The sequence below is a fragment of the Mustela nigripes genome, chromosome 4, assembly GCF_022355385.1.
Source record: "Mustela nigripes isolate SB6536 chromosome 4, MUSNIG.SB6536, whole genome shotgun sequence".
In the NCBI taxonomy this organism is placed as follows: domain Eukaryota; kingdom Metazoa; phylum Chordata; class Mammalia; order Carnivora; family Mustelidae; genus Mustela; species Mustela nigripes.
In genome coordinates, this window is record NC_081560.1 from 140,283,901 (window position 1) to 140,309,533 (window position 25,633).

The 25,633-nt window shown below is 34.3% G+C and overlaps 1 protein-coding gene across 3 annotated transcripts in view; it reads left to right on the plus strand.

The window, feature by feature from the left end:
* The window catches only part of ADK (adenosine kinase), a 532,452-nt gene that overhangs the window by 336,471 nt on the left and 170,348 nt on the right, over nucleotides 1–25,633 (plus strand). The gene's annotated exons all lie outside the window — the stretch shown is intronic.

The following is a 25,633-nucleotide window of genomic DNA, read 5'->3' on the forward strand; positions in this document are numbered from 1 at the left end:
CCGGTAGTTTTCTTTTTTTGTAGCCTCTTTATCTGTTTTTGGTCTTAGGGTAGGGGTGGCCTTGTAGATTGAAATTGGAGTTTTCCTTTCTCTTCTATTTTTGGAATAGTTTGACATGAATAAGTATTAAATCTTCTTTAAAAGTTTTGTAAAATTTACCTGTGAAGCTGTCTGGACATAGACTTTAGTTTGGGGGGTGCTGAGTTTTTTGATTACTGATTCAATATTATTGCTAGTAATTGGTCTGTTCAATTTTTCTATTTATTCCTGATTCAGCTTTGAGGTATTACATGTTTCTAGGAATTTAGCCATTCTTTTAGGTTATCTAATTAGGATATAATTTTTCATAATATTCTCTTAAAATCCTTTGTATTTCTGTGGTATTGGTTGTTTTTTCTCCTCCTTCATTTCTGATTTTATTTATTTGAATTCTCTCTCTCTCTCTGTTTCTCTCTCTCTCTCTCTTTTTTAGTAAGTCTAGATAAAAGTTTATCAATTTTATTGGTTCCTTTCAAAGAACCAGCTCCCAGCTTCATTGATCTGTTCTATTGTGTTTTTGATCTCTATTTCATTTATTTCCACTCTAATCTTTATTGTTTTCTTCCTTCTATTGGCTTTGGACTTTATTTGTTCTTTTTCTATCCTTTATTTGTAAGATTAGATTGTTTGAAATTTTTCTTGTTTCTTGAGGTAGGCCTCTATTGCTATAATCTTCCCTTTTTGAACAGCTTTTGCTGTATCCCAAAGATTTTGGACCATTGTGTTTTCATTTTCATTTGTCTCCATGTATTCTTCATTTCCTCTTTGATTTCTTGGTTGACCTATTCATTGTTTAGTAGTATGTTATTTAGCCCCCATGAGTTTGTGTTCTTTCCAGATATTTCCTTGTGATTGATTTCTAGTTTCATCCCATTGTGGTCTTAAAATATGTATGGTATGGTTTTAGTCTTTTTTAACTTATTGAGACTTGTTCTTTGTAACATTTTATCTGTTTTGGAGAAGATTCCCACACGTGAAAAGAATGTGTATTCTACTGTTTTTGGATGAAGTTTTCTGAAAATATTTATTCAGTTAGAAAATAGGCAGTGATTTCTTTGATGCCAGCTATAGAAACATTTTTCTAGATAGGTCTCCTCAGGTGAGTGAAACAAAAGCAAAATTAAACTATTGGAACTATACCAAAAGAAAAAGCTTTTGTACAACAAAGGAAAGCATCAACACAACAAAAGACAACCCACTGAATAGAAGATATTTGTAAATGATGTATTCAGTAAGAGGTTATGTATAAAGACTTTATATAACTCAACACCAAAATGGGCAGAGGACCTAAATAGGCACTTTTTTGAAAGAAGATAAACAGGTGGACGACGGACACATGAAAAGACAATCAACATCACTCATCATAAGGGAAATGCAAATCAAAACTACAATGAGATACTTAACACTGTCACAATGGCTAAAATAAAAAACACAAGAAACAACAAATCTTGGCAAAGGTGTGGAGAAAGGAGAATCCTCATGCCCCATTGGGAATATAAACTGGCATAGCCCCAGTCAAAAACAGTATGGAGTTTCCTCAAAAACTTAAAAGTAGAACCAGCATATGTCCAGTAATCACACTATTGGATATTTACCCAAAGACTACAAAAAAACCAATTCAAAATTATATACATTCCCCTGTGTGTATTGCAGCATTATTTACAATAGCCAAGATAAGGAAACAACCCAAGCATCCATCCATAGATGAATAGATAAAGAAGAAATGAGGGGGGTGTGTGTGTGTGTGATGGAATATTACTCGACCATAAAAAAGAATGAGATACTTTAATGTGCAGCAATGTGGATGGACCTAGAGTTACAGTGCTTATGTGAAATATGTCCATAAAAGATATATCCTGTATGATTTCACTCACGTGTGAAATTTAAGAAACAAAATAAATAAAAGAAAAAAAGAAGAAAAACACTCTTAAGTACCAAGAACAAACTGATGGCTTCCAGAGGCGTGGCAAGGAAGGAGGGGTGGAAATACAGGGTATCAAGAAAGAGTACATTTCTCTTAACACACACACAAGCTTACCTTAATGAACACCTCATAATGTATAGAATTGGTGAATCATTATACTATTCACCTGAAACAAACACATCATTGTATGTTAATCGTATTTTTTTTGGTTAATCCTATTTTAATTTTAAAATATATCAAATAGGGTAATAATAGTACCTATCACTTAAGGTTTTAGTAATGATTAAATGAGTTAATATATTTGGAGCCCTTAGAAAGGAGCCTGGCACATATAATACTCTAAAGAGTATAGCTGCTGCTGTTGGTACAGTTCTTGATCTTATTACCTGGACCTTTAATAAGTAACAGTGTAAGACTGAACTGCCACTGAGTTTACAGTGTAAAAGTTTGAATCACAGAGAAGATAATTACATATTTTATCGCAAGAAAGTTCATATAGAATATTTTCCTTACATGTGGGGCACCTGGGTCGTTCAGTCGGTTGGGCATCCAACTCTTGATTTTGGTTTGGGTCATTCTCAGTGTCGTGAGATCGAATCCTGTGTCAAACTCACATTGGGCATGGAGACTGCTTGGGATTCTCTCTCTTCCTCCTCCTCTCTGCCTCCTCTCACTTCATTTTTCTCTCTAAAAAATTAATTAAAAAGAACACTTTGCTTATATGCTTAATCATCCTTTCAATCATATTGAGTTCTACAATATAAAAGGTAGATATCAAGTCAAAAGACACATTGGAATATACTTAGGAGAAAGCTTGTCTGATGAGCATAAAACAATACTACTCAGAGAAATTCAGCAAATTTATATCAGTAAAGGAAAGTCATCAATTTTGGGTAGAGATTAGAGAAGTGAGGAAAGGAGACAATTATTCTCAGCTGAGATAATGACTTGAGGAAGGGTGCAGATACCCTTAGTATATAGTGTATTCAGTGGACTAGACTGTGTGTGTGTGTGTGTATGTACATATATGAGAAAAAAATCTTTGGAATGTTTAAATTTGAATTAAATTCTGATGTTATGAAATCATTTCCCTCTGCACCCTGGTTTTGATAGCATTTTTTGAAATAGGGATATATCTAGATCTAAAAATGCTGCTGTTACTATGCCAGACTCAGAGCAGGATGGGATAATTTTCTGATTATTCTCCAGTTGGATCACAGTGTGATGGATCAACCTAAGTTCTTTGTATAACTACTAAATGCTAACTCACAGAATTAAACCAATTTCCATTTTATCTAGTTAAAATGGAATGCATAGAATTTTTTTAGACCTGAGACACGATCTAATTTCCTGAAACCACTAAATGTCAGGTAGAGAAAAGTCTTGTGTAAGTAGGAATAATATAGGGGGGGTTGAAATGCTTTTTTAAGAAATTCTATAAAACCATGTAAAATGATTTGAGTTTTATAAGTTTGTTAAATCACAAATAACCCACATCATTTTTAACTTAGTATAATATTTGAGCCTGTATTTTTGAAAACATTAGGGCATTTAACCAATAGTTCTGAAAATGAATCATTTTGCCAATCATACTCTATATTCTTTTTTTTTAAAAGATTTTATTTATTCGACAGAGAGAGATCACAAGTAGGCAGAGAGGCAGGCAGAGAGAGAGGAGGAAGCAGGCTCCCCACCGAGCAGAGAGCCCGATGCGGGGCTCGATCCCAGGACCCCAGGATCATGACCTGAGCCGAAAGCAGAGGCTTTAACCCACTGAGCCACCCAGGCGCCCCAATCATACTCTATATTCTTAAAATTCCTTCCCTTTATTCTTTCTTTTCAAATTTCTCCTTTTTTTAATTCTGATTTTGGAAAATATTTCAGTAAGTAAAAAAAAATAAGCATGCTTTAAAAGAGATTTTCCAAATTAGATAAAAATGTTTGAGGAAATAAAAACTTCTTTATGCATTCATTGCAATATTGATTTTATCAGTGTGGTTCTATAAAGATACTTAAATACTTACTCTAAATAGGTTCAACATATGGTATATATTATGTAATTAATGATAACATAGAACTATGTTAACCCACAAAATATTGCCAGGGATTTACCAGCTGCCACAAATTTAATTATACAGAAGAAAATTGCAGTTGAAAATGTAATCTTTTGTCTTTTTACATTCTTTCTTTATTTCTAGATGGTACCATATTATATCCCAATGCAGCATATGATCTCCAGAATACACTGCCACAATTAGAACAAAGCTTCAGAGCCTAACTTAAGCTTTAATGGTTTCAGTTATTTCCATAATGCTAGAGAAATATAAATCTTTGATCCAGTATTCCAACTTCAATCTCCTATTCAAAATAATCCAAAAGGCCAAAGATTTCAATACCTTTCATCTCTGCCTAGAAACATACTTCTTCGTTTTTATTTTGTTTTTGATCCTTGGGCAAGTCAGTTGGTTGATGTTTGTCTGGTTTTCTCCTGGTGGGATTCAAGAAAATGATCCCAAAATCTTCTTTAGCTTGAAACATCTTATGATTTTAGTTATAATAAATGAAGTTATAATAAATGAATAAATAATGTAATCCATTTATATAAGTATTTAAGAATCAGTAATATTTTATGGTGTGAGATAGGTAATATTCCATTTGATTAGAGCAAATTATAGCATTTCTTTCAGCAGCATTTCTAAATAAAAATAATGTACTGCCAACATTTGGCCAAACATGAAGAGTCTCATTTCTTATACATTCTTTAATCACCTACTATTTGCCACTAACAGTAGTATTTGTTGCTCGCGGAGCAAATACAGTCCTTCTTAAAGACAAGAGAAATGACTTTTTTTTTTTTAAAGATTTTATTTATAAATAAATAAATAAATTTTTTGTCAAATAAGACAAAGAGAGAGATCACAAGTAGGCGGAGAGAGGCAGAGAGAGGAAGGGAAGCAAGCTCCCTGCTGAGCAGAGAGCCCGATGTGGGGCTCGATCCCAGGACCCTGGGATCATGACCTGAGCCAAAGGCAGAGGCTTTAACCCACTGAGCCACCCAGGTGCCCCGAGAAATGGCTTTGTGAATGTTCTCAGTTCATTCAACAAGTTTGCTTATGAAAAACACGATTTTGTTTTTAAATTTTAAAAAAAGTGGTCTGTGTTTATTGAGAAAGGTTTATATTTTTGTTTTAGTGGTTACCTTTATACTTAAACCTTTTAAAAATATATTATATTTACTTATTAGAGAAAAATGAAAGAAAGAGCAAGAGTGTGTAGAGAGGAGGGTCAGAGGGAGAAGGAGAAGCAGGTTCCCCACTGAGTGGGGAGCCCAACACGGAACTCAATCCCAGGACCTTGGGATCATGACCTGAGCTGAAGGTAGCTGCTCAACTTACTGAGCCACCCAGGCCCCTTGCTTACACTTACTTGACCTTTTCTAAGTGTCCTGTTATTTTACTTAATCTTTCATACTGTCTAGTGTATCTGGGTTGGTATGCTTTAACTCTCATCTATTGTGTATACAACAGCCCTTTATTTTATTCTGTTGCCTTCTGTATCATTTTTAGTTACATTTACTTTTAGTTACTTACATTATTTCTTCTTTTCCTAACATATAAAATTTGTACTTTACTCTTTTACCCTTACCTCTATTTTTATTTTAGCCATAGATGTAAATGTATATATTTTTAAATGTTTACCATCATTTCAAAACTCCTCCTCTGATAGATTCCTCAAAACAACTCATGGGCACAGGAATTACCTAAATTCTGTGTATTGAAATCTGTTATTCTAGTCATTGTATTTAAAGGAAAACTTGCCTGGATATAAAAATCTTTAGTTTACTCTTTCTTTGAATTTTTAAAAATTTGCTGCTCATTTGTTTCTTGGTCATATGTTGGTTTTGAAAAGTCTAATACCAGTCAAATTATTTCGCCTTTATACATTATTTGACTGTTGTTCCTGGAGGTTTGGTTTTTATTCTTGATCTGTAATAGTTTCACTCTGATAACATCTACAAGTTGCTCATTAGGGGTTCATTTTCCTGGTATCCAGTGAGCCCTTTCAGTGTTTAGATTCAAGTCTTATTTCTTAAAATTTGGGTGGGGTATTGGTTTTAAATATTAACTTTGTCCCCCTCTACTAGGGGGGCACTCAAACAGTATGAATATTGTTCCTCTTTACCATGTCTTATATTCCATTATTCCATTATATGGAATATCCATATTTGGAATTTGGAATATGGGATATCCATATTCCATCTTATATTCCATTATTCTTCTCTGACTCTTTTTTTCTTCCTTATTATCTCATTTTCATTCTCTTTTAGTTTCCTGCCTTTCTTCAGTGTCCCTTATTAAATTTTCATTTGAGTTTATTCTTCTTTGGGCACCCTGTAGTTTATTCTGAACTGATTTTATCAGTGTCTTCCTTTCTCTTTGCTGAGTTCAGTCAACTCTCTTTCAGTTGTTTTGTTTATTTCTGTTCTTAATTTTGGAATTTCAGATTCATGAAGGGTTTTCATATCTTCAGATGCTTGTTTCACTATATTTCATTCCATTTTTGGTATTGCCTTGTTATTTTCTTCTGCCTTAGATTGATTTTCCCTGATGGAGTTTCCTCAGTTGATAAGTATTGATTTTCATTTCTGATGCTTGGTAGCTATCTGTTACTCTTTCTCTTGTTCAGTGTGGGTATGTATATGTGGAGGTGGTGGGGGTGGGGGGCTGTATTACGGTCTTTAAATGATTCCTAGTAAAACCAGTACCCTCTTCCATTAGTATATCAAAGTGCAGATTCTTTGGTGGATTTGTTTTGTGGAGTGGAGATAGCAGTTGTTTTTGTTGTGTTTTTCTTCTGGGATAGGTTAGGGATTGTGAGTTCTCCAACTTTGTGTTCTCTCTCAAAACTCTTAAAACTTCCATTTCCTTCTTTTCATCTTCATTGTTCAGTTGCCAAAGAGGCTTCTTTTTTTTTCTTCCTCAGAAAATGTACATTTTAAAGAATATCGCTTTAAAGTAATGTACTTTTAATTTCCTCCTTGGATCTATTTGGATACAGAGAGAAAGAGATCACAGGTAGGCAGAGAGGCTGGCAAAGACAGAGAGGGAAGCCGGCTCCCTCCATGGAGGGGCTCAATCCCAGGACCCTGAGACCATGACCTGAGCTGAAGACAGAGGCCTAACCATTGAGCCACCCAGGCGCTCCTGGATATTATCTTTCTGACAGTAGTTGTAGTTTGACCTTAGGCCCAGTTACCAAATTCTCTTTACCCAACAGTTTTACTCAAACTACCTTTGCCCTCCACAAGGCCTCATGATAGTGTGGTGGTGAGACATGAATGTAAGTGATCTTACAACAGAACTTGGTGGTTTTTCCTTTTTCAGTTGTAGTTATTTTGATGTTTGGGTATTGTCTTTGTCTTCAAGTTATGCTGAGGGCGTGTTTTTTGTAGATTTATTTTTCCATCCTTGTTCCATATGGTCTTGGAGAGAGATAAGACATAGGTACCAGCCATTGCTTCAGCTAACTGTTGTTCTCAGATTAGTATGTTTTAACTTTATACCATCTCTTTTTCTACCCCTCTCTGCAGTCTAAGTAAACTCATTCATTCAAAAAAAATCTTTAAATATTTTTCTAACTACTTGCCAGGCATTGCTCTAGGGATGCAATAATGAATAAAACAGATGTTCTTGCCCTGTTAGATACTACATTCCAATAGAAGAGAGAACAAATAAAATAAATAAGTGAATGTATAATGTAACATTAGGTAGTGATGAATGCTATGTTTAAAAATAAATAAAGCCATATAAAAGTGACAAGTTTGAGTACATTGTAGCACTACCTAGAATAGTTGGTGAAAGTATCTTTGAGCAAATTGTATTACAGAACAGTAATGTATATCTTCTTATATTGACATTTACCTAATATAAATCATAAGGATTTTACCACTGAGCAGATTTCCATGACAAATAATTTGATTATTCTTTATATAATAGAATGGGTGGCCTGGTGTTACAGAATATGTACCAAATGAGAAGAAGACTCTTAGAGAAAGTACAGCCTCAAATTGTCTACTCTTCAACTGTTTTCTCACCCTGCTTTGGAGAATTGATACTGAGAGAGGATTAAGTAAGGAACATAGAGTCTGTCCTTACTCTAAAAACTCCAGGTTTTATGCTTAGATATCAGAGAACTATTTTCTTGGTCTTTTCTCCCCCCTGCATTGCTTTCACTGAGTTGTGTTGATATCAAGGCTATAGTCTTTCACTGAAGAATGTTACAATAAATAGACTGAACTAGCTATTGAGAAGTTGTTGCAGACAGCACAGTCTTCTATATTAATTAGTGTTCTATATGTTATGCACCTTATAAGAAGTATGTTTTAAAACCAAATGTTTCTCAGGGTGCCTGGCTCAGTCAGATAAGCATCTGCCTTTGGCTCAGGTCATGATCCCAGAGTCCTGGGATGGAGCCCCATGTTGCACTCCCTGCTTTTCCTGTCCCTCTCCCTGTTGCTCCCCTGCTCAAACAAAATCTTTTAAAAATTTTTTCTCATAGAAAAATGTTATTTTTCATCTCTTCAAGAATGAAAGCCCGATAACTGGATGTCTTACTTTTTGCTTTGGCTATCAAGAAACTTAGAACTAGGTTCAGAATGAATTCAAGAGTTCTGTGTTGTGTATTTCATTTTACCCCCAAACTTAACCTAATCTGAGTTTTATTTTCCTTGATCTTTTATTTTCTTAAGTTGTCTCATTATTTATAGAACATAACATGAGTGAATATAAACAAATAAGCAAATATTTGAGGTAGTATACTAGAATTCTAGTGCTTCCTCAAATCATTAGTTGTATGACCTTGGACAAGTACACCAATCCAATCTCTCTAAGGTTTTTTGTTTTTTGTTTTTGTTTTGTTTTTTAAGATTTTATTTACTTATTTGACAGAGAGAGAAATCACAAGTAGGCAGAGAGACAGGCAGAGAAAGAGGGGAAACAGGCCTCCTGCTGAGCAGAGAGCCCAATGCAGAGCTTGATCCCAGGACCCTGAGATCATGACCTGAGCCAAAGGCAGAGGCTTAACCTACTGAGTCACCCAGGCACCCCTTTAAGGTTTAATTTTAAATATTTTAACTGCAGAACCCTCTTTTCAAGAGAAACAACTTGGAAATCCAATAAATGGACAAAATAATAGTAGAGTGACTGAGCTTAGACCAGTGTCATAGTTATAGGTAAACTAATTTTTGTAAAAATTATTTTAATTACACTGTAGTTAACATAAAGTGTTATATTAGTTTCAGGTGTATAATACAGTGATTCAACAGTTCTGTATATTACTCAGTCCTTATCAAGATAAGTGTACTCTTTTTTAAAATTTTTTTTTAATTAACATAAGTGTACTCTTAATCCCCTTCACTATTTTACCCATCCTTCCACTCAGCTCCCCTCTGATAACCATATGATTGTTCTGTATAATTATGAGTCTGTTTTGGGGTTTGTTTCTTTTTTTCCCCTTTGTTTTGTTTCTTAAATTCTACATATGAGTGAAATCATATGTTATTTGTTTTTCTGAGACTGATTTATTCTGCCTAATGTACTTCTAGGTCCATCCATGTTCTTGCAAATAATAAGAATTCATTCTTTTTTATGGTTGAATAATATTCCATTGTGTATATATGCCACATCTTTATCCATTCATCTGTCATCGGACACTTGGGCTGCTTCTGTAACTTGGCTAATATAAGTAATGCTGCTATAAACATATGCTATAAACGTGCATATATCATTTTAAATTACATTTTTAATATTCCTTAGGTAAATATCCAGTAATATAATTATTGGGTCATACAGTTGTTCTGTTTTTAATTTTTTGAGGACCCTCCATAGTGTTTTCTACAGTGGCTGCGCCAATCTGCTTTCCCACCAACAGTGTATTTTGGGTTATTTTTTCTCTACATCCTCACCAGCACTTATTTCTTGTGGTTTTGATTTTAGACATCCTGACAGGTGTGCAGTGATATCTCATTGTGGTTTTGATTTGCATTTCCCTAATGATGAGTGATGTTGAGCATCTTTTCATTTGTCTGTTGGTCAACTGTATGTCTTCTTTGGAGAAATGTCTATTCATGTCTTCTGCCCATTTTTTAATTGTATTATTTGAGGTTTTTTTTGGTATTGAGTCGTATCAATTCTTTATATATTTTGGATGCTAACCCCTTATCAGATATGTCATTTGCAATTATCTTCTCCCATTCAGTAGGTTGTCTTTTAGTTTTGTTATATCCTTTTCTGAGCAGAAACTTTTTTATTTTGATGAGTTTCAAGTAGTTTATTTTTGCTTTTGTTTCCCTGGTCTCAGGAAACATACCTTGAATTAATCCTAATTTTTTATCTAGATAATATTAGAGTTACCTCTTAGAACTAAAAGCTACAACCTATTTTTCTTCCACTACAGACAGGTTTTATATTTTTAGTGGGTCCTCTTTTGCCATTTTCATAAAGTTTGTTAGTTTCTCTATGTTGGATAAGAGTCTTAAGGATAATGAATGGCTCTTTTATATTGTTCTAGATATGTGTTTTTCATATTTTAACATGCATGAAAATCACCTGAAGGGCTTGTAAAAACAGACCCACAGGTTCTGATTGCATAGGTCTGGGTTGGGACCTGTTTTTCATTTTTACCATGTTCCTAGTGGTAAGAACCTTATGATTCAGGAATTACACTTTGAAAACTACTGTCCTAGGGGCGCCTGGTTGGTTCAGTCAGTTAAGTGGTTGGCTGCCTTCAGCTCAGGTTATGATCTCAGGGTCCTGGGATCAAGCACCGCATTGGGCTCCCTGCTTAACTGGGAGCCTGCTTCACCCTCTCCCTCTGCTGCTTCCCTGCTCATGTTCTCTCCTTCTCTGTCAAATAAATAAATAAATTCTTTTTAAAAAAAGAAAGAAAACTACTGTCCTATATCAGTATTAAAAATATATTTTAGTCACTTAAGAACTGTAACAAATCATATAACTTAGTAATAGCCAGAAGACAATGTCTAAGTAATATATGATCTGAAAAATAATATTTCATTAACATACAAACTTTCAGTATCTTTTAGTATCATAAAGTTTTCATAGCTAGTGTCATGAGTTATCTATACCTTTTTTACTTCTTGTGCTACTGTTGTGAGTGGTTGTATACAAATCAGGTAGCAATCAGAGTTGGCTTCAGCAATAAAGAAATTACTCAAGTCTAAAAGCAATCCTTTCCTTTTGACATACTGGCAGCACAAAGGAGAAGATGTCAGGGTCAGCATAAGTGCATTTATTGACTGTTTAGCTCTTTCCTGTCTTTGAAGTACATCTTTGATATGTACATGTATATTATTTATTGCTTCTAAAAGTATTGTGGAAAAAATGACTTATGGAAGCAAGCCAAATGTCCCTAACCAGATAGATAGATACATTTTGAAATATCTTTGCAATGGAATATTATTCAGCCAAAATATAAATATACAAGTAATAAATATACAACATACTATAACATGAACTTCAGAAATGTTATGCTAAGTGAAAGAAGCCAGATATAAAAGATCATATAATGTATGATATATGAAAACCCAGAATACATAAATCCATAGAAACAAAAAACAGATTAACAGTTGCCAGTAGCTAGGAGTAACTTTTTAATGAGTAGGGGTTTCTTTTTGGGCATGATGAAAATGTTTCAAAACTTAGTTATACAACACTGTTAATATACTAAATGACATTGAATTGTTCACTTTAAAATGATTAATTTTGGGGCACCTGGGTGACTCAGTTGTTTAAGTGTCAACTCTTGATTTTGGCTCAGGTCATGATCTCAGGGTCATAGGATCAAGCTCTGAGTTGGGCTCTGCTCTCAGCAAGGAGTCTGCTTGAGATTCTCTCTCCCTCTTTGCCTATTCTTCTCCCCCTACCCCAACATATGCTCACACACTCTCTCTCTCTAATAATAAATAAATCTTTTAAAAAGGTAAATAAAAATGGTTAATTTTGTTATATGAATTTCACCTTAGTTAACAGTTGTTAATTTTAAACTTGAGTTTGTTTATTTCTTTTAATGTCCTCTTTATTTATTTACGTTAACTCTGTACCCAGTGTGTGGCTTGAACTCACAATGCCAATATCAAGAGTTGCATGCTGTACTGACTGAGACAGCCACACATCCCTGAATTCTGTTATTTTTGAGATGGAAGGGCCACTGCAGATCATCCAGCCAACATTTTGCCTATTGTAATAGAAGAAAACAAAGCTCATCAAGATTAAATATATTGCTCAAGTGTTTCAAGGTAGCTTGTCTAAAACCTAGGCTAGACTTTCTAGTCTAGTCATTTCTCTTTTTAAACTATAACATGCTACTACATTATCTGTTGCTATTTTTTACATTTTAGGGGGATGTACTACTCCAGTTTTTACTTCTACATAAAAATCAAGATAAAGATGGCTCATTTGTGCCACTTACTCTTTTAAAAAGTAAGAATAGCAGTGTTTTTTTTAGTAATTTGCCAAGAAGCAGACCAAAGTTTGAATTGAAAGAGCACTCCTTTCTGGAACACCTTGCCAATCAAAGGAGCCACCCTGGTTTTTTTGTTTTGTTTTGTTTTGTTTCTTTTTTTTTAAAAATTTATTTTTTTCAGCATAACAGTATTCATTATTTTTGCACCACACCCAGTGCTCCATGCAATCTGTGCCCTCTATAATACCCACCACCTGGTTCCCCCAACCTCCCACCCCCCGCCCCTTCAAAACCCTCAGATTGGTTTTCAGAGTCCATAGTCTCTCATGGTTCACCTCCCCTTCCAATTTCCCTCGACACCCTTCTCCTCTCCATTTCCCCTTGTCCTCCATGCTATTTGTTATGCTCCACAAGTAAGTGAAACCATATGATAATTGACTCTCTCTGCTTGACTTATTTCACTCAGCATAATCTCTTCCAGTCCCGTCCATGTTGCTACAAAAGTTGGGTATTCATCCTTTCTGATGGAGGCATAATACTCCATAGTGTATATGGACCACATCTTCCTTATCCATTCATCCATAGTTTGGCGAGCGTGGCCATTGCTGCTATAAACATTGGGGTACAGATGGCCCTTCTTTTCACGACATCTGTATCTTTGGGGTAAATACCCAGGAGTGCAATTGCAGGGTCATGGGGAAGCTCTATTTTTAATTTCTTGAGCAATCTCCACACTGTTCTCCAAAGTGGCTGCACCACCTTGCATTCCCACCAAGAGTGTAGGAGGGTTCCCCTTTCTCCACGTCCTCTCCAACACACATTGTTTCCTGTCTTGTTAATTTTGGCCATTCTAACTGGTGTAAGGTGATATCTCAATGTGGTTTTAATTTGAATCTCCTTGATGGCTACTGATGATGAACATTTTTTCATGTGTCTGATAGCCATTTGTATGTCTTGACTGGAGAAGTGTCTGTTCATATCTTCTGCCCATTTTTTGATATGATTTTCTGTTTTGTGTGTGTTGAGTTTGAGGAGTTCTTTATAGATCCTGGATATCAACCTTTTTGTCTGTACTGTCATTTGCAAATATCTTCTCCCATTCCGTGGGTTGCCTTTTTGTTTTGTTGACTGTTTCCTTTGCTGTGCAGAAGCTTTTGATCTTGTTGAAGTCCCAAAAGTTCATCTTTGCTTTTGTTTCCTTTGCCTTTGGAGACATATCTTGAAAGAAGTTGCTGTGGCTGATATCGAAGAGGTTACTACCTATGTTCTCCTCTAGGGTTCTGATGGATTCCTGTCTCACGTTGAGGTCTTTTATCCATTTTGAGTTTATCTTTGTGTATGGTGTAAGAGAATGGTCGAGTTTCATTCTTCTACGTATAGCTGCCCAGTTTTCCCAGCACCATTTATTGAAGAGACTGTCTTTTTTCCACTGTATATTTTTTCCTGTTTTGTCGAAGATTGTTTGACCATAGAGTTGAGGGTCCATGTCTGGGCTCTCTACTCTGTTCCACTGGTCTATGTGTCTGTTTTTATGCCAGTACCATGCTGTCTTGGTGATCAAAGCTTTGTAGTAAAACTTGAAATCAGATAACGTGATGCCCCCAGTTTTATTTTTGTTTTTCAACATTTCCTTAGCGATTCGGGGTTTCTTCTGATTCCATACAAATTTTTGGATTATTTGCTCCAGCTCTTTGAAAAATACCGGTGTAATTTTGATCGGAATGGCATTAAAAGTATAGATTTCTCTAGGCAGTGTAGACATTTTAACAATGTTTATTCTTCCAATCCAAGAGCATGGAATGGTCTTCCATCTTTTTGTGTCTTCTTCAATTTCTTTCATGAGTGTTCTGTAGTTCTCGAGTACAGATCCTTTACCTCTTTGGTTAGGTTTATTCCCAGGTATCTTATGGTTCTTGGTGCTATCGTAAATGGAATCGATTCTCTAATTTCCCTTTCTGTATTTTCATTATTAGTGTATAAGAAAGCCACTGATTTCTGTACATTGACTTTGTATCCTGCCACGTTGCTGAATTTTTGTATGAGTTCTAGTAGTTTGGGGGTGGAGTCTTTTGGGTTTTCCATATAAAGAATCATGTCATCTGCAAAGAGAGAGAGTTTGATTTCTTCATTGCCAATTTGGATACCTTTTATTTCTCTTTGTTGTCTGATTGCTGTTGCTAGGACTTCTAATACTATGTTGAACAAGAGTGGTGAGAGTGCCACCCTGTATTTTAATTGTAGTCCGCAGTTGCCTGGTTTGTGAACCCCAGCCTTCTGCCATGATTGTGATTCGTTTGTTTATTTTCTTAAGTAATCTCTATGCCCAACATGGGACTTGAACTCATGATCCCAAGATCAAGAGTCTCATGCTCTGCCGGCTGAGCCAGCCAGGCACTCCAATGATGACTTGTTTTAAAAATTCAAAAATTGTCTTCAAAAACATTGGTTAGCCTTATTAACACATTCCACCACTTCCTCTACTTCTTCTACTTCTTCTACTTCCTCTACTTCTAGGGAGAAGCACTGAGTGGGACTGATGGGTGGAGACTGGTAGCAACAACTACCAAAATAAGATATCAGTATCCTATTGAAATTGGGTGTCACACTCCGATGTGAGCAACTTGTGTTGTCTTAGTGCTAGCTTCAGAAAATAGATGTCCTCAATTCAAGATAGGACATTAGGAAATGTAATTATGATTTCATTCTCTCTCTAAACCTACTTTAACCTTCATTTTCTTCACTATTTATTATTAAGAGGAAGCTAAATCTCATTATTGCCCAACATTGGATTTCCTGCTAATATTCTCTACCAACTTTCTTTTTATCTTAGTGGTTGTTTTCATTTCTACTTAGTAGTATGTATTTCTTTCTTTTCCTTTAGTTCAAGAGTCCATAAAGTATGACCTTTAGACCAGATTTCACCCACTGGCTGTTACTGTGAATAAAGTTTTATTCAAACACAGCCACCCTCAGTCTTTTATGTATTGTCTATAACCACTTTAGTGGTACAATAGGAGAGTTGAGTATTGCAGTAGAAGTCATATGCCCCACCAACCTAAAGTATTTTCTACTGGCCTTCAACAGAAAACATTTGCCAGCCCTTACTTTTGTTGACTAAGTGGAAGTTAAAAACAGATTCTAGAGAGTGAATAAATATCACCAGCAAATGAAAGTATATAGGAAAATATAGGATTTCTACTTAGGCTACATAGAAGGCCCATGTGATCAGAATAAGAGTTTCATGAAGGTGAATTATCAGAGGTAATATAGGAAAGACAAATTAGAGGATTTTGAATGCCCTGTCAGGAACTTAAATGTATTGTTAGGAAATGAACCATTTAAGGTCTTTGAGCAAAGGAATTTTGCCAAAACAGGAAACTGTTGCAGTAGTGTTGATAAAGTAATGAGGGTATATTTATGGGAAGTTAGTACTAATGTTCTATTAATGAGAAAGATAGCATAGTTTTAAGAGTTACTACAGAGTTAAAAATTGATTGGATATGGCCGCCTGGGTGGCTCAGTCAGTTAAAAGTCTGCCTTCAGCTCGGTTATGATCCCAGGGTCCTTGGATTGAGCCCTGGGTCAGGCTCCTGCTCAGCTGGGAGTCTGCTTCTCCCTCTCCCTCTGCCCCTCTCAGCCTGCTTCTGTGTTCTTTCTCTCTCTTATTCTGCTCCTTCTCAAGTAAATAAATAAAATCTTTTTAAAAAATTTATTGGACATTAAACACTGGATTTAAGGACAAAAATAATAATAATTAAATTCAAATAATTAGATTAAAATAAATTAATAAATAGTTAAATTAATTAAATAATACTTAAATTCAAACTTAATTGAGCATAAAATAAAAAATTATTTACACGTATTTTGAAGGTGAAGAACTAATCTTTATGGAAGGTTTAAGTTAGCAGAGAGGGATTATAACACTATGTAGGTTAGAAAACAAATGAAAATTGGTTACTAGGTATCATCATTACAAAAGTTGTTAGGGCATCCCAGCCACAGGCATGTTTTCATTGGTTGTATTTTATTTTCGGGGTACCCCACAGCCATCATCTAGTCAGTGTCCATTTCTATAAAATCCTCTTACCTCTGCTCCCCAGAATGCTATCCTTACACTCAGATTTATTTCTCTTGTGTAGAGTAAATTATTTCCATTTTCTCAATACTTTGAATCATACCCAAGAAGAACTTCAGCTCTTTCAAATAAAAGTACTCATCAAGGTATTTTCTTCAACTAAATCCGTAGTTCCCAAACTATGCAATGAGACACCCCAGGGTACTGCAGCAAATTCACAAGAGTGCTATAGAATATTTTATGTCAGAGTAATACACAATTACAACATTAGATAGTGATACATTCCTTTCCTTCCTTAGGATGATATCCTGTTTTGGAATTGGTTGCCATGGTTTAAAAAAGCAAGTACCTCCTGAATATTAGGGTAGAACAGGAAATGAGGGTTAGTTACACTATTCAATTTCAATCCAAGGGTTTAAGGAGTTGTACACATATCCCATTAATAAGTATTGTGGTTATTTTTTAAGTAAAAAATGTTTTGTAAATTTTATATGTATTATTTTCTCAAACCAGCTATTAAGTAGTTAGGATTATCGGTACTTAGGTTATTTGAACATTAAAAACAAACAAGCAAACAAAAAACCAGAACTGTTAGGCCTATCTTACAGCACCATGAAAAGAAAATTACTTATACCCTAAGGGTGCTGGGAACTGACAAAGTTTCAGATCCTCTGAGCTAAAGAATTGTGGGGTGCCTGGGTGGCTCAGTCATTAATTGTCTGTTGTTGGCTCGGGTCATGATCCCAGGGTCCTGGGATTGAGCCCTGCATCAGGCTCCCTGCTTAGCAGGACACCTACGTCTTCCTCTCCCACTCCCCCTGCTTGTGTTCTCTCTCTCTCTCTCTCACTGTCAAATAAATGAATAAAATCTTTAAAAAAAAATGAACCAAAGAGTTGTCCAACTCTGAAATGAATATACTCTTCTCTTAGCATGTGAAAATTCAGCAGTTCTTTTTCCTTTTCTTTTTTTCAAAATAACATTTCAGTTATGTGGGAATCTAGATAGACTCCCAATAAAAATTTAACCAGTATTTTTAAATTATCTGTATATTGTACACACTGTGCTTTGTACTGGAGCAAACATTTTAAAAAAATACACTGGCCCTTAAGGTTACTTACAGTCAGGTAAAGGAGATAAGGCAAATGCAAGTTGTTTAAAAATAAAATGAAATTCATATTACATATTAAGGATGTTCAAAGAGGAATGAGTACATCTTGGTGGGAATGTAGTTTAGTTTTTGTGGGATGAAATTCATATTTAAATTTAATTTAAATGGGCCTTGATGGAGGGGTAAAATTCCAACAGGTAGAGGTAGTGGATATTTCTGATAGAACAACATAAAGACTCAGAAGGCTCATTTTGGTAGAAGCAAATTCTGTATGATTGAAGCAAGGACATATGTTGTAGAGTAATGGAGGTTGCAGCTGGTTTAATGTGGAAATTGGAGTATTTTGTGGAGAGTTTTGAATGCTTGGGTGTGAGGCATTTGGATTTAATTTGGTAGGAAAAGAAGAGTGATTAGGGTGATTAATCTGTCAGCAGGATATAGGATGATTAAATCAAGGAAAGAGAGGAGGCAAAGCTTTTGGAAAGGGAATGATGGATTTTATGTATTTATATTTCAAAGGAAATACCAAACTGTATATCGATGTTAAAGAGCATACTTTTGTTCAGTATTGTAACTAAGAGTTATAACTGCAGAACTCACCATCATGCGAAAACAAAACAGAACTTTCTAATGCTCTTCATATTACTATAGAAATAGTAATAATAAAATGGAAACATGTGAGGCGCATATAACATGACAAACATTGTATTAAGCACTCATTTAGTTCTTACGATGACATTGATAGGTATTACCATTCCCAATTTTCAGATGAGAACAATGAGGTGAGGCCTAGGGAGGTTACATAACCCCAAAGCACAGTTAAATAGTAATCAGATTGGCAAAACTGTTGAAAAGAAGTATGTTGTTGGGGTATCCAGCTGGTTTAGTCGGTAGAACAGTAATTCTTGGTCTCAGGGTCATGATTTCAAGCCCCATGTTGAGTGTAATATGGTTATAAATAAGCAAGCAAGTAAGTAAGTATACTGGTTTGTTTAAACTCTCTGGTGCTGAGAATTGAATAAATCCTGTGAGATTATTTTCATCTGGCTTAGACATGGCTCCTTTCCTATTATTTTATTTTTCCTATCATTCCTGATCCTTAATCCCATTCCTCTTCACACCATGGGAACTCTAATGTGTTTGATATGAGTTTTATATCCTTGAAAAATGTATCATTTTTTAGGTGCATGTTTACATTATACACAATATATAAAAGTATGAACTATATAGCTTGTCCAATCTCATGTATATATTTCTAGTTTATTGCTTTTAATCTCTATATAATAGTGTGAATTTACCACATTTGCCTTATCTTTTCCCCTAGAAATGGACTTGCAGGATGCCTGACACAGCCTTTTACTTCCAGAAAGCTGTGATTAATATCCTATGTATGTCCCTTTAAAACCTATCTTCTTCCCACTATGTCTTGCTGCCTCCTGTTGCATGCTTTTTCAGGGGATTATTTCAGAAGGAAGAAAAGCTAACTTTTGCATTCATAGAATAGTTAAGATTGCAGGTATTTTAATCCCTCAAAAGACTAAAATATATGTAGAATGAGTGATTTCATTGATGCTTCCAAAAGGAAGCCACATAGGTGGGAGAGCCTAGGTAAATTATTTCGTTCCATTGTTACATTATATTCAATCTAGGTATTTGCTAATGCATTTGTTCTGGCTCTTTTCTTTTAGTGATTCTATTGCTGTCATTGGTATGAAGTAGTGCATATCATAACATTGTAATTATAAACAATTTACACATTTTCTTGTTGTTGTCAAAGTAAGTATTTTCCTTACAAGCACATAGGAACTATGCTTTGTCATAATTCATATTTGATCCTCCCTCTCCTATAAGGAAATATATTTCACACTCTCTGGGAGATTTACAAAACATGTAGATCCTATTAAGAAGAAAACATGCTATTTGGTTGTTGTATTTGTTTTTTGGCTTCTCATTTGTTCATTCTTTCAATCTCATTCTCTGAAAGGTATTACTATGGCACCTTTCTCATGCTATGGAAAACAGTCTAAGTATTGTTCTTTAGAACAGACAACAGTGGTATGTCTTCAGACACAGCATCTGGAACTCTCAGCCCTCTCATCATTGGTAGTCTGGGTTTGGGGGCACTCTTTAGTTGGCTTAATATTTTTCTATTACCACACTTCCTTCTTAATATTCTCTTTTGCTATTGTAAATAGTGATATAGGTTTACCAAATCCACCAGTCTCATATTTAGTTTTTTCCTTTTTTCTGCCATCTACTTATAGAAGTAAAATAGACTTACTCTCAGCTGTTTATCTGTTCTGACTCTTGTTTCTTGAAGTAAGCGTCTCTCCGTTTATAAACATCTGTTTCTGTAGAAATTTACTATAAGTAACAAAATAATTTGTCTTTTAAATAATTTTTATCAGAAGAGAATTTAATGGCATCACCAAAATTTGAAAAATTAAAAAATTAAAATTATCTGTAACTTTTCTACTCACATTTAACCATTTTACTCTGAGTGTATTCTCTTTCAGTTTTTTCTTTTTGATTTAGTGTAGTTTATAACCATATTTTGTACACAGTGTTTGTATGCTTTATCCTTCATATAACATTTATGTGGTATAAATGTTTTCTACTTTTCTACTTAGTTTTAATAATCATAATTTTTCCATAATCATAATTTTAAAATTTTTCAAAGTATTCTCTAGAGCATCAATGTCCAGTAGAAATATAAATCACATATAGTTAAAAACTTTCTAGTAGCCACATTGAAAAAGTAAAAAGAAACAGGTAAAATTAATGTTAAAAATGTTTTATTTAACTTAATATATCTAAAATTTTTTATTTCAACATGTAATTATATAAAATTATTATATTTTTGACAATCTTTTGTTTATACTAAGCCTTTAAAATTGGTGTCTATTTAAATTTATAGCAATCAGTTCAGTCACTCAATTGTCAATGATCAAAATTAACTGTAGCCCTACCAAAGCAACAAAATTATGTTTAGCAGAAAAATATTATCCAGAGCTTCTATTTCTACATTTAAATAAATTAAATTAAAATCAGATTCCATAGTCACACTGGCTAGAGCACATTGCATGTACTCATTAGCTACATGTCTTTTTATATTTAAATTAAAATTGAATAAAATTTGAAATTCAGATCTTCAGTTGGACTCGTCATTTTTTTTTTTTTTAAACCTAGCCACATTTTAAACAATAACAGCCAGGTTTAGAGTGGAAAAGTAGAAGGAATATGCCAGTTCTTTCGTGCCTGTTAAGAAATAGTCAGTCGGGCACCTGGGTGGCTCAGTGGGTTAAGCATCTGCCTTCGGCTCAGGTCATGATCTCGGTGGTCTGGGATGGAGCCCCGCATCAGGCTTTCTGCTCAGCAGGTAGCCTGCTTCCCCCTCTCTCTACCTGCCTCTCTGCCTACTGTGATCTCTGTCAAATAAATAAATAAAATCTTTAAAAAAATTAGAAATAGTCAATCATTAAATATTTACATTGTTTCCAGGTTTTGAGTAAAACAAATAATAAACTGATATGTTCATGAATGAGTATTTTCCCATATTTTAGATTATTTCTGTAAAGTAGACTCTCAAAATAGAATTATTGGATCAAAGAGCATGAATTTGTTTGTGGTTCCTCATGTGTATTTTCAAATTATTTTCTGAGAAATAGTGTCACTTTTACTCACACCGACATATTAATGTATGAATTTTGCTAACCTTTGTCAACACTGAGGAAACTTTATTCACCATGTTGTTTCTTTCTTTGCTAGGAAGGAATAGTTGTCTGTATATTTATTTGCTTCTTCTTTTTCACTTTTAATGGGTATTTCTTTTTCACTTTTAATGGAATGCATTTTCATGTTCTTGGCTCATTTATCTATTGGTGTCCTCATATTTTTTTAATTTTTCATCTCTTTTTAAAGCTTTTTATAATCTAAACATATTAACCCTGTGTCATATTTACTGTAGACATTTTTAGTGGTCTTTTGTCTGCTTTTATTTTTATAGTCCCAAAAATCCCTAGAATTTACAATGTATATGAGCACGTGTGCACACACACACACCTCTATTCTTTAGATAATTGTTAATGGAAATAATAAAAAGGATTTGTGCTTTTTTTTTTTTTAATTTGACAGACAGAGATCACAAGTAGGCAGAGACGCAGGCAGAGAGAGAGGAGTAAGCAGGCTCTCCGTAGAGCAGAGAGCCCAATGTGGGGCTTGATCCCAGGACTCCGGGATCATGACCTGGGCTGAAGGCAAAGGTTTTTAACCCACTGAGCCACCCAGGCGCCCCGAAAGGATTTGTACTCTTAGGTAGGGACAATTAAAAAGAACCCCAAAGCATTTTCCTGAATTGAAGTAAATACTGGTAAAGAACAAGAACAGTTCCTTTTCTTATCCTTTAGTATATTAAACAGTTTAATTTCTTACATCCTCCTGTGTAGCATTTAAACTACACCAAGAGGAGCGCCTGGGTGTCTCAGTTAGTTAAGTGTCTGCATTTGGGGCATGATCCTTCAGGGTCTGGAATCAAGCCCCACATGGTCCCTGCTCAGTGGGGAGCCTGCTTCTCCCTCTCCCCTTGCCTGTGCTCATACTCCCTCTCTCTCTTTCTGTCAAATAAATTAATGAATAAATCTTTAAAAAAATCAAACTACTACACTAAGAAACCCTTAGAGTAGTTGGACGACACATTTATATACTGTTGATTCATGAAGAACACAGGGGTTAGGGGTGCCAGCACCCTGCACAGTCAAAAATGTGCATATAACTTTTGACTCACCCAAAACTTAACTACTGATTGTAGTTAACTACTGTTGCCCAGAAGCCTTACCAATAACATAAATAGTCTATTAAATATGTATTACAATAAAGTAAGCTAGAGAAAAGAAAATGTTATTAATAAAATTATAAGGAAGAGAAAATACATTTATAGGTCTGTGCTGCATTTTTCCCCAAAAAATCCATGCATAAGTGGACCTGTGCAGTTCAAACACATGTGTCTGAGATTTCTAAGCATTAAGTCTGGCTATGCAAAAATGGTTCTTTGGCTCTGCCTTAGTCTTTCCCCATCACTCCTATTCCTACCTTCTTGTTCTGTTTTATTTATCATTTTAATAGATAAAATTGTCTTGCCTCACTCCCAATACTGATTAATGTTGTCGGATCTCTTAAATGTTAGAATCTGCTTTGTTTTGGGGTGCTCAAAAGGACAAAGAGTCATAGGATTAACTGTTATATAGACTGAAATCCCTAATTAGAAAAACCACAAAAATTTGTTGATTATATAGAGTATTTTTCTAAACTATAGCCATATAAACTATTGGCCTGTTTTTATTACAAACCTGACACTTTAAAAAAAAAAGTATAATGGCACTGTTATTATGTTGGTGATAATACAGTCTAGAACATGTGGCCTAGCAATGGATATAAATCTAGGAAGAAAAATTATGGTTGGCATCCATTTTAAGTCTTTGCACTATAACAGAACACAAATCCTAAATTGTTTAAATACTAAATATTTACTTAAAGTAAAACAAAAAACTATTCAAAAATGGAATTAATTTAAATTGTGAATTTTCCTCATTTAAAAGCTGATAGTTTTTATATATTCTTTGTAAAACTGACAAAATGGAAGTTATATTGTCCACATCACAATACTCTTATGTTGCATTTTAAAGTAAAACACACATACACACATTTGGAATGAGGCCAAATTTGGACTCCAGGGGCATACTGTTCAGTACCTTAAATTACAATCAGATGTATTTTAGCACAGATCAAATTTTCAGTCCAAAGTTGGTGAGAAGCCTAATTATTTGACCAGGTTACTATTTGTGTAGACCATTCTATGGCTGTCTGTGGTTAATCCACAGCTGGCAGAATGCTAGCTCTGGGAGGTTTTTATTTCATGCTGGAACACTTTGGGGAGAAATGGGAGGGAGGTTAGCTTTAAACGCTCCTCATTAAATGAAAGACTAAAAAGCAAGTACATACATATTACTATGGAGACAAGATGCTATATAAACTGTTCATTTTAATTCTCCAAGTGACAAAAATAGCAAAGGAAACAGCTTGGATGTTCATAGTTTGCAAGTGACGTGGTAGTTGGTTAAAAAAGTAAGGTGAAAACATTTAAAAAATAATGTTACTTAAGACTAAGACTTGTTATCTTTTAGAACAGTTGAATTAATGGATTGGGATTTTTAAATAATGAGAAAATATTATGCTATTATAATAAGGAAACATTTTTATTAGAATTTCATTAGCAATAAGAAACAATTGTACTGTAGAATTCTCTCTTAATATCTCAGAATTCATAAGGGCAATAAGCCCTGCAAGTCCAAGTATACATGACTCCTACCTCATAGTTAATTTTTTAAAATATTCTTTTAATATTCAATTTGAAAGTAATAGGAAAAAAATGTTTTTTTCTTTTTAAAATTTTTAAAGTTTACATGTTGGAAGTGGTAGTCCCTCAGTTGTAGTTGTAGTTGAATATTTCAATAGCCCTTTTTACCATTTTAAAAGACATTTCCTTTACATTTTCAAGGTTATTTCTTCCGTTTATAAGCTAACTCTTCTTTCCTGCTTCTTTCCACTGCCCTAACTTCTCTGGTTCCTTGTTCTTTCTAATCCTCCTCCCTGTCTTGCTTCTTCATTCTTCTTTTTCTGCAGTAGATCCTTCTTGTTAAAGATAAAAAATACTTGAATTAGCATTGTTCTTAAAAACAACTCTTCCACTCCTCTCCCCCAGTAAAATATCTTTCTTCTCTTCTCTTTTCAATTACCTATTCAAACTTGGGGCATTATAGCTCGTCTTTTGAATCTAAGCTCCATCACAATATAAACTGTATGACCTGGGGGAGACATTTTGCCTTTATCATCATAAAAATGAGAATAACAGTATCTACCTCATAGGTTTGGTATAAGGAAAATGATAACAACTGGGTTAATATACATAAAGCTTTTTAGTATATTGCCTGGAACACAATAATTGCTCAGTAAATTTCAGATGAGTCTATTATTTTTCATTGATAAATCTTCCAAAATAATTTATAATCTTTACCCCTACTTTCTCACCATTCTTTCATTCTTTAACAGCTGACTTTTTTGTTTGTTTTACCTTTATCCCATAAGTACTTTCTCTTAATCATCAAATCCAGTGGGTTTTGCTCATTCTTTCTCTATCCATTGATAGCATTGGGTACATTTAAATATCTTCTTAAAACTTTCCCTGCTGGATTTCTGTCTGTCATCACTTACTGTCCTCATTTACCTTCCTCTTGTTCTCTACTTTATGTTTTTCTTTTCTGCTTTTGACTGTTGTTGAATTTTTGTTGTCCAAATTAACTTTCCTTTAAATTTTTATATAAGGTTGTTATTCCTTTCTTTCAAAGAAATCTTCATTACCCATCATGTGTTCTCACCCCACCTAATCAAATCCTCACCTGCCACTCAAGGCCTTTTGCATTCTTGACTTAACTGTCCTTTCCGACTTTATCTTCTTTTGCTCTTTGTGCATTCCTTCACTCTCTTGTGCACCATTCAAATCAATTTCCTATGTAAGCATCCATGTCCTTTCGTATACTTTTATCGAGAAGGCATAAATCTATTTTTAAAAGGCTTTTATTAACACTTTTAAGATATAGATAAATAGCGTTTTAAAATACACCTTTCCTGACATAAAATTTTAATTAATTTTTTTTATTATCACTGAATTATTTTCTCATTATTTAAAGATTTCAACTCAGAATCTTTTTTAAAGAATTCATTTTAGGCATAAGTTAACAAGCTATGATTTTAGTGAACTAATTTCATTTCTAAACTAATTTCATTGTTTAATATATAGTATGTCCCTTTTAAGAATCCAAACTATTTATAAGAAGATAAAAAGATCCAATCTGACTTCATTACTATTTCCGTAATTTAAATGTAATTATTGTCTTAAATGAGACCTTTGAAATATTTTTTCTTATGTGGATTCCCAGAATTCTTTCAGTGTTG